The sequence below is a fragment of the Daktulosphaira vitifoliae genome, unplaced genomic scaffold (genome assembly GCF_025091365.1).
Source record: "Daktulosphaira vitifoliae isolate Bord-2020 unplaced genomic scaffold, ASM2509136v1 Scaffold_1, whole genome shotgun sequence".
NCBI lineage: Eukaryota > Metazoa > Arthropoda > Insecta > Hemiptera > Phylloxeridae > Daktulosphaira > Daktulosphaira vitifoliae.
The window spans coordinates 31,303,292-31,314,240 of record NW_026099572.1 but is presented as its reverse complement, the minus strand read 5'-3'; the positions used below and the strand labels follow the sequence as shown (position 1 = coordinate 31,314,240).

Sequence of the window (10,949 nt, the reverse complement as noted above, 5' to 3'; positions counted from 1 at the left end):
ATAAATCAGAACAAATCGATTAGTCGAACAATTTGTGTTATATTTTTTTATATTTAAAGAGAACAAACGTAGAAACGTTTCTCTAATATAGAAATTAGAATTTATTCTAATATTTATTCGAATTTAGAAGAAATTAATTTTTCACCGGGTCCGTCTAATGAAACTAATGTTTTGCCAATATCAAGCTCCATAAAACAAAGAGGTACAATAGACATAATGACTGTAAAGTTATCTTCAGCATTAAATAGATGCAAATTAAGCGACCGAGACGCAGTGCACATTATAATTGCAGTGGCTAAATCATTAGGGCATGTTGTCAACGATATCATAGTTAATAGGTCATCAATTAAACGACACCGTGAAAAATACGTTGGAATTTAACTACAGAAATTCGCGACAAATTTTCTGTGACTAATCTCAATGCCTTAGTTTTACATTGGGACGTCAAATTATTACCTGATTTATGTAGTAAACAAATAATTGATAGACTACCTATAATTATTTTAAATAATGAAAATGACCAACTATTAGCAGTACCAAAGTTGTTAAATGGAACTTCTAAATCGCAGGATGAGACTATATATCAAACATTGGTCGATTGGGTTTAACAAACCACGTAAAAACTATGTGTTTTGATACTACAGCCACTAAAACAGGTAAATAAAACAAATTGTTTATTATTATCTATTTTATTCAGCCGAAGTTAAATGAAAATTGTTATTTTTGTGTAAAAAATCACCGTTTTTCATGTTGTTACTTTTACTTAAAACTATATTTACTGTTATTTATAATTTTATATCCTTCAAAATTTAATTGAAAATATAAATAGTATTATTTATTATCGTTTAGGCATGATTGGAGATACGTGTGTTTTGTTAAAACAATGGTTAAAAAAAAATATTTTATAGTTTCATCATATTTACGAGATTATTTTAAAATGTAAATTTGACACAAAATGGACCAAATTTCCCCTTATTTCTTCGTTTTTAAAAGTCTTGGCCGAAAATTAATACTGAAAATTACAAGTCCGGTATCAACGATTGATTTATTTTTGGAAAACTACAAAGTTCTATTGATCATATTTTAGAGTTTTGTTTAAATCAATTAAAATTATACCACTTTAGATAAGATTATAGAGAATTTCTTGAGCTAACAGTAATTTTTTTTAAATGGAGTTCCGCCAGAGGTGTATTATTTAGAGCTTCAGGAGCAATTCACCATGCTCGATGGATGTCAAAAGCGCTTAATATTCTTAAAATATTTATTTTTCGTGAAGAATTCAAGTTGACACAAAAAGAATATAATTCAACTCGAGTATATGTATTTTCTTGGTTAATTTATACATTGACACGACTTACGTCGCAAAAATGTGGTCGACACTGGTTTTGAGGGTAGAGACCCGTGGGCCGTTTATTAAATGAGCGACAACAGATTATTTTAACAAAAATAAAACAAACCGAAAAGATAAACACAGTAATAATAATCTTCGCATAATATCGCGGCACTTTCGCTGGCGTCGACGACGCGATGTTCGGCGTAATCCTTGGACGGCAAAATGGTTAGCAGCGTTGTAGGCGACGGTGCGCGGGTGCGGTTCGGCTGTCGACGTTGTCGCTTTCACAACGGGAGGAAGACTCTCGCACCATTTGCGGCGGGTCGTCGTCGGCCGTGCGGCATTTGCTGGACTTTGCACCGTAGCGTATAACACGCGGTGTTGGTCAGTCAAATACTCATAGTAGGGCGACGGCTGATAAAGGTGGCACGAGTCGCGGGGCATGCTTTTGTTAACCTACATTTACAATGCGATGCTGAGGTTATCATATATTCCTATAATCTGTAAAATCGCAACTATTATTTTAATACCAAAGCCAAACAAACCAAAACATCTCTCTACGTCTTAAAGACCAATAAGTTTATTATCAGTATTAGGCAAACTTTTAAAAAAAATATTACTCAGAAGACTACGGCCTATTCTATCATTACATAACATTGTACCAAATAGTCAGTTTGGGTTTTGCATGAAGGCTTACTATTCAAATTAAAACACTATTTACCTGCTCCGTATTTTCTCATTATAAAATCATATTTAGAAAACAGACACTTTGTCATTCGCCAAGGAAATGAATTCTCATCATACCAAAAAATAAATGCAGGTGTACCTCAAGGAAGTGATTTATCGCCAGACCTCTATAATACATTCACTGCCGATATCCCTCAAATTGATAAAACAATTTTAGCTACATACGCAGACGATGCAGCAGTATTATCAATTAATAGTGATCCTAACGCAACCAGTCTTTCAATTCAATATCATGCCAACCTTATTGACTAGTGAGCAAAAATATGGCGAGTAAAAATCAATGAAAATAAATCTGCTGAAATCACTCTAAATTTCAAACCACAAGAATGTCCTCAAAATATTATGAATAATATTCCTATGCCAATAAAAAAAGAAATCAAGTACTCTTGACAAACAACTAACGTGGGGCCTTTATCTAAAAGAAAAAAGAAAAAGTGCAAGAAACAGACTACATCTTCTACGTCCTCTACTCATTTCAAAACTTCAACTTAAAACAAAACTATTATACGCCCAGTTTGGTCTTATGGTATCCAAATTTGGGGTCCATCCAAACCAACGAACATAAAGCCAATACAATCGTTTCAATCAATAGCACTCAGACTTATCACTAAATCTCTATGGTATATAACAAACATAAATTTACATAAAGATCTACAAATTCAAAATGTAAACGAACTTGCAGTAATGTACTACAAGCGATTTCATCAAAATTTATTAACACATAGAAAACCACTAATTAATAAAATGTCAACAAACACTCAACCCTCAAAATCTCTTTGCAGACTTAAACGGCTATGGAATAGAAATCTTTTAAATAAATAATGACTAACTATTCGTAACCAAAAAATAAATAGAAAACATGCTAGAGGTGTGACTAATGAGTCATATCATTATCATTTATAATTCATGTCATTGTTAATATCAATTTTTAAACATCAAATTTACTTATTGTACCAATTTGTAGTATAAATTGTAAATATTAAAAAAAAAAAAATTGTGATTAGTGTTCTTAATAAATCACTCTGCATACCGGAAGTACTGCGACCCTAAAACGTCTAATGATATAAGTAACAATTACAACTTAAAGTATTAATAATATTTTTATGTACTGTACGTACATCAAATATGGTTAGTATACAGTTGAGACTTATGATATTTTTAGTGTCTGAGCGTAGCGAAGACGCCGCAACAGTGTCAAAATGTCAAAAAAAAAAAAGAAAATAAGTTACTTATATAGGCATTTCCTATCCATGTATTATTATCTATGATCAACTATTGATTTATGTCAAAATACTGATGCAAAAGACACTATGGTTTCGTTATTTTCTTAATTAAATAATTAACAATAATAATAAATTTAAGAAATATAGCAAAATGTAACCAAACCAACAAGATATAATTTTAAAAACAATCGATTTTAAATTATGACATTAATATCTATATTCAATATTACAGACAAAAAAAAAGAAAGTATTGTTAAAATGAAATATGTTTTAAATTAATACCTTCTAATTAAGATTTCGCAGTTATAATTTTATTATGTAGTCTATAAATTTGCATAGAATATAGTTAAAAAAAAAGACGTGCAAATTTCATGAAAAATTCTAGTATTTGTTTTTTTTTTTTTTTTGCTTTATTTTTAGTTTTATAGTAATACATTATTTAAGTCGAAAAAATATGACAATACGTTGACACTGCAAGGTTGAAGACATCTAAAAATAAAAAGTATCTACTAGTAAACCATGTTTTATCAGCTGCTATTGAAAATAGTGACAATTTAAATATGCTTAATTCAGCTAAGTTACTGAAATTTATAAAATTTGAATTAATTATTTTTATAAAAACATCTATATAAAAAAAATTTAATTATGGAATAATCTTTATGGAAAAGTGCTACTGGTTCATACAATTAATAGGGTGTAAAGTTTATTGTATTTTATATATAACAGTATAATACATTTATTTTACTAAAATTCCAATTTCGATAGAAATTTCTGTTTTAGAAATTACTGAATAGGAAATTTTTATTAAAAAATTCCAACTGATAGAATTATAACGTCATCAATTACAAATAAGTATCCTTTTTTCTGATTTTCTCTAATTTTTAAATGACTATAAATTGTTGAAAATAAAATATTATAAAAAAAATGTTTTTTTCTAATTCAATATGTCATAAACTCATTTTTCCATTATCATTTCAAATATACACTTTAACAACAATTTTACTTTTACAATAATCATACACATAAACTGGCACATTACAGTTTATACAATTATAGGCTGTTTGTTATAATACATTTTATTAAACGCCATAGTTTTTCTTGAATCAATTTATTAACACTTCATATACTACTGTTTTATAGTTATTTTTCTCACCTTACAATATGTTAACAAATGACCATTTAAAAAATCTATTCATGATAACGAAAAAATAAATGAGTCTCTGAACAGTTCATATTTTTACTTTTTTGAAGAAACACAGTTATTTTTCTTTCTTTTTTTTTTGTATAATTGTTATTTCTAGTATATACATTTTTACTGTGAATAAGTGAATACGTTTTTATAACTAAATTACACATATGAATATTGTATTTAGAACTATATTCACTAAATATCTATCTGTTTAATTAAATCGTATTCAGAATAAAAAAACTCATTGTTACTCATAGGCATTGTGTTCGTGTCATTTAATTCAGCACACATATTCCTGTCATCACCAAAGGTATATTAAATAATATTATTATTTGTTGCACAAAAACACAGTAATTGCCTAAACCATAAGTTGAATTAACCTAACCGAATTCATAAAATTAATATTAATTTTTCTCAAACATTATATCCGACTTGTCTTATTTTCTTTTTCTTTTTGTATTATTATTATTATGTTTTATTTAAAATTTAGTATTGTAATTTAAATGTCTTTTCAGAATTTCAAAAACAAACTTTGCTTATACATTAAACTGGAAACTCACTTGAAGAAACCATTTATGTATATTCCATTGGAATAGATTAATCATTTTATTTTGATTAAAAAACATTATTAGCTTCGATGCGAAGCTGAGAAGGTATTGTTTTTACTAAGATGTGTTTTTTTTTTTTTGGGGGGGGGTCTGTTGCCACTTTTTCTCAGCTCTCACTGGACTGATTTCTTTCGAAAATACGTCAAAAGATCACAAATCGTATCTAGTTGAAGACATTACCCTTAAAAATTGAAAAAAATTCCCTTGTTCCCCGCAAATGGGGAAAATCTTCAAAAAAATTACAAATTTAAAAATTGGTAAATTTTGTCTTTTTTTCCTTAAACCTTCCATAACATTTTCAAAAATAAACAAATCAATATAATTTTTTTTTATACTAAAACTTTAGATATTTCCTTTTCATTTGATATAATTTTTTTGAAAATCTAACACTTAACCTGCTCATTGGGGGGGATTTAAAATAGCAACATTTTTACAAATACTAACTTTTTCAACTTTTTCAAATTTTTGAAAATGTTCCGGAAATACTGCGTTCTTTAAACATATATCAAATTAAAGCATATGTCATGTACTATAAAATTAAAAAAAAAAAATTTGTCCTGCCGACCTATCTTCTATGCGCAAATGGCTACCGTATTCAAAAATATGGTATTTTTAGTAATTGAAAATTTAACACTTAACCTGCTTAATGGGGGTGATTTAAAATAGCTATTTTTTTGTTAAAATTTTCGATTTTCAATTTTAAATTTTCAACTTAAAATGCTATAACTTTTATAAAAATGTAATTATCAGCACAAATTTTTTTTTCCTAAATACATTACAAGTACATCTTTCATATGACATACTTTTTATTAAAATTGGACAATTTCCCCTTATTTAGGGGGCGTTCAAAACTTGAAACATTGTATAAAACATAGAAATTTTTCAATTGAACTTTTGAAAATGTTCCGGAAATACTGGGTCCTTTAAACATATATCAAATCAAAGGTTATGTTATATACTATAAAATGAAAAACAAAAATTTGTCCCGACGACCAATCTTCTATGCGCAAATGGCTACCGTATTCAGAAATATGCTATTTTTGTATTAAAATTCTGGGTTTTGTATTTTATTTTATTTTAAAATATCTTATTAGTAGAATACGCTGACTTTCATGAATATTATATAATTTAATTGACAATAAATATAAAGGATCCTATCACTATAGTCTCCCCTCGTGAGAAGAAATTTATATTCATGTTAATATTATTTTACTATGTAGTTTTTTTGTGGCTACGATTTATTTTGCCAACCCTCACTAGACCTACTTTTTTCAACGATACGTCAAATGATTACAAGTCGTATTTAGTTGAAGATATTACCCTTAAAAATTGAAAAATATTCCTTATTCAAATAAAAAGTAGCTTAACCAGCTTTTTCCATACAAACTTTACAAAATTATAATTATTAATTTCTAATATTCTTAAAGTATTTATTGTCGAATTAGATTTGATATGATAAAAGTATTGATGTACAAAAGTAAATAATTTTACTTTATAATTTATTAATTTTTTAACTCTATTTGTGTGTGCTACTACCAGTCTATAATATTCTAAATTTGTTGGTAACATGTTGCTATACAAATCATTTCTAAAAAAAATGATTGTTAGTTTCTCTTGATTTAACAATGGATTTTTACAATTATAATCAATTTTTATAATAGGCTAAATTGAATAACTTTTTTTTTTATTGGTTTTTTTAGATATATAATCATTAACATTAATTAAATTCTGAATATTTCCATTGTAGAATCTTTTTAAACGCCAAAAGTTAATTAGAAATGATTACTATGATTTTTATTTAAGTGATCTATTACGATAAAAATGTAAAAAAATCTAACTTTTCTGATAAATAGTACATTATAATTACTATTTACAGTACGTAAATAGTAATTATAAAATTCTCTAATTGCATATTAATTTTAACAATTTCATTTTTCTCTATTTAATAATGTCAAATTGAGCTACTTGTTATGGTAATATATTCATTTTTTTTTTTATTAAAACTTTTACTTTAAAGGGCAAAAAAAAGTATATTTTATTGTTCCTTCAACTTCCAAAAATGATTTTAAATGTTTATCTCCTTGGGCTCTAAATCTTAATATTTCTCTAAAATTTCCCTGATTTTCTTGGATAAGCCTGTCATTTTCTTGTTCAACAATAATTTTCGCAGAATCTCGATGTCCTCTGAGAGGAATATTTTGTTTACCACATAAAATTACGGTTTTAATTATTGAAGTTATATTTTTTCGATTTTTTCTAATTATTTCAGCTCTTCCAGTTTCTATTTTACACGTTATAGATTTCTCAGGATGTTTTACAACATCCATGAAATTATCTGAACTTAACACACACGTTTTATGGTAACCCTTGTTAGAATGTTCTTTGAAATCAACAATAGCATTTCTCCAATTATCATATTTTTTTTTTTACTAATGCACCTAAGATTTGTCCGTTATTTTCATTCGATTTGGAAAAAGCTACACAGATTCGACAAAATGCACCATTTTCTTTTATCGAGTATACCAACCAAGGGAATCTTAATAGCCATGAATACTGGAACTTTAAGTATTTTGGTTTATTTTGAACTGTATATAGTTTTTGTGGGAATTTGAATGATATATTTGGCATCCAAATTTTCGTCATAACAATTAAGATATCTTCGTTCGATAACTTACGGTTAATATAAAATTCAATATCATAATTATTACTATAGTTTGTGTCCTCAGTAAAAGNACTTACGGTTAATATAAAATTCAATATCATAATTATTACTATAGATTGTGTCCTCAGTAAAAGAAATATTATTTGAGTCTTTTGTATCTAAACTTAAAGTGCGACAAATTTTAGCGGAGTCAATCGAGTTAACTGGCGAAGATGCTCGTTTATTCGTAAGAGTATTGTTGTTATGAGTTCAATTAAATTCTGAGGTAGTAGGTGTTAACTTAAAAAATGAAGTAATTGATCCTTGATTTTGCTGTGCCATTTTTGATAATTTTACAACACTTTTTTCCTTAATTATCGCAAGCTATAATAGTTAAACAAAATTCAAAAAGGTTTAATTTTTTTATTTTTTAGAAAAATTCTTAAAGAACCATTTGTAGAGTTACATACAAGTATAAGTAACTTAGAGAAAAAAAATTTAAATTGGTTGAATACTAAATGAATAAAAGCAATTTACCTTGGCTCCCTCAGCTACACCCAGTCATAATATTACATAATATGATTGAAACACTCGGGCGGCAGTGCGGCATTTTTACTCTAACTGCCATCGTCGTAGTGACTGCCGGATATCTGTAAAACTCGCCAAAAGTACAATTTATAGAGAACGTAGATTGCAATATCGATAAAACACGAATTTTTCTATTCAGTGAAAAATATTATATTTTAATATAATTACTTACTCTTATTCTAATAGTTTATTAATCATATTAGTAGTTGATATGTATTTTTTAAGGGGAGGCTCAGTTTCAAAGACTATATTGCTAGTATAATGTATAAATGGACAGCACGGGTAAAAGGAAACAAGTAAAAATTACTAGTTTCGTTAAATATTATTTATGTATTAATATTTTTTTGGAATAGCTAACTGAAGCATAATACTGATCAAAATTATAAAATAAACTTTTACAAACTCAGTTATAAATGACTTGTTAAATTTTACTTTTTTTTGTAACGCGTAATAACTTAGTGAAGATATAATAAAAATAAAAATATTATTTTAAAATATTTAAATAAAATTAAAATTGTATAATAGTTTATAACACATTTATTCGTTATTTATTCGTAATTTCTAATAAAATTCCTGTAATTGGTTCATATTTTAATTATTTATTTTATTTGAATAAATAGGTAGGTACTTAGTACTTACTTTATGGCACGTTATAGCTGTATGCTCGACGGTCGACGAAAAAATTAATATCAAATAATAGTATTATTCAAATGTATAATTCTCTAAACTGATAAACTATATAAAATAGATTTCAAAATAAGCTACAAGTTCAGAATATTTCCGTTGTTATTATATTTTTCCTGCGGGTATTTTTGTTATCTTTATGACCCAATGAAATTCAAATAATTTCTAGATATCCCTGATAAAATTTAGATAAATCTCGTAACGTGTCGTCGAATCATATCAAATTAACTTCATTTTTGTCATTTATTTAAAATACCATTTATTTTATAGTATATTATAAAAAAAATGTAATACCAATATATTATGTATCTTTATTTTTTAAGTCGGTGGGTGTCCAGACATGGAGGACACCCCCCCAAAATACGCCACTGTATGGGAACTATCATCACAACACCATTTTGAACGTTCTGCGTACCTGTACACCTCTACCTGTATAGGAGTGGTTTTAAATGTATGCAAAAATCTCTTCAAAAGTGTCACTTTGCTGAAAGAAATTTATAAACTCAAAGTACATTCCAAAAATGTATTTTTATGTTTTTTAACCTTATTATAAAATATTTTTCGGTATAAGGGAGGTTGTTTAAAAAAAACTTGTTTTACCAAAATTAACCATAGACAAGTACATAATATCGAATATTTTATATTCGAAATTCCATTTTGCGGGTACTAGAGTAACGCATCTTTTGAAATCTTGACAAAATAATATTTCGCAATATATTATTTCGAGATCAATGATGTACTGAAAGTGCAAAGTATTGACTTACATATCAGTTATAGTGTACGTTACTAACTGTATTTCGTTCGAATTAACAAAAATGGAAAATTCAAGTGTTTGTTTGTTTTGTTTTATTGGCAAATACATTATCAACAATCGCGAGAATTTGTGCTTATACTTTCGCGTATAAAACGTCAATAAAGCCAACCGTTTGCACTATTATTATGGTTGTGATAGTGCAATTGTACTGCACTATGACACTATGTTTGTTTTGTTTATTGTAATTTTTATATTATATTATGTTAATCTTATAAAAATGTTTTTATAATACTATTTTTCGAGGATAAGAGAGGTTGTTTAAAAAATAATTGTTTTTACAAAATTGTACATAATACCAAATATTTTGTTTTCGAAATTTTATTATGCAGGTAACAGAGTAACGAACATTTTGAAATTTTGACAAAATCATATTTCGTGATGTATTATTTCGAGATTAGTGATGATACTGATAATGAAAAGTATTGACTTACATCATTTGTATAATCACTAATATCGGCTTAAAAAGATTTTTATCTAAAGTCATTTTAAACCGTCTAAAACAATTATTGATTTCACCACAAAATTACATACGAGAGTCTTCTGAAGAAACTTATTGAATAATGGTAAAATAAAAAACCGTAATATAATACAAAACTTATTAACTTTAAAAACGTTCAGTAAATTTATTTTTCACACACACACACAGATATGACTCTAAACTGTAATTTTTTCATTAAAATAATAATAATATTAATAAAATCAAAATACTTCATTAAAATATTATGAAAATAAAAAACAATTCATAATATTATTTCTCCAATTATATTAATACGTTCTTGTAAGATATTATATTCATTTAAAGGTAAATATTATATATGAAATCAAAATTCAAACTAATAATTTACATTACAACAAAGATTTTTGTAATATTATTTTTATAATAGATTATTAAAATAATATTTTAATTAAAAAATTGCTATCAGGAATATAAGATCGCAAAATATACAAATTTCACAAGACAACAAATAATCAAAAATATATTGTTGTTTTTATAATATTTAGGTAAATTCTGTGAAGAATTTGGACGCTGATTCCAAATCGCAATATTTCTATTATACATTAGTTTTTAAACAATTAGCGATTTGATAGTAAACAATAATTTTTTTTTATTGCTTTCAATAC

At 26.6% G+C, this 10,949-nt stretch overlaps 1 protein-coding gene and 1 long non-coding RNA gene across 3 annotated transcripts in view; one reads left to right on the top strand and one right to left on the bottom strand.

The window, feature by feature from the left end:
- LOC126894076 (uncharacterized) overlaps window positions 1-10,949 on the top strand; it is a 79,484-nt gene that overhangs the window by 46,682 nt on the left and 21,853 nt on the right. The window lies entirely within an intron of this gene.
- LOC126894081 (uncharacterized) lies at window positions 7,844-9,486 on the bottom strand. Its single transcript, XR_007701310.1, has 3 exons — window positions 8,969-9,486; window positions 8,279-8,399; window positions 7,844-8,125 (listed from the first exon to the last, which is right to left on the bottom strand). It is a non-coding gene; the product is annotated as an uncharacterized LOC126894081 (long non-coding RNA).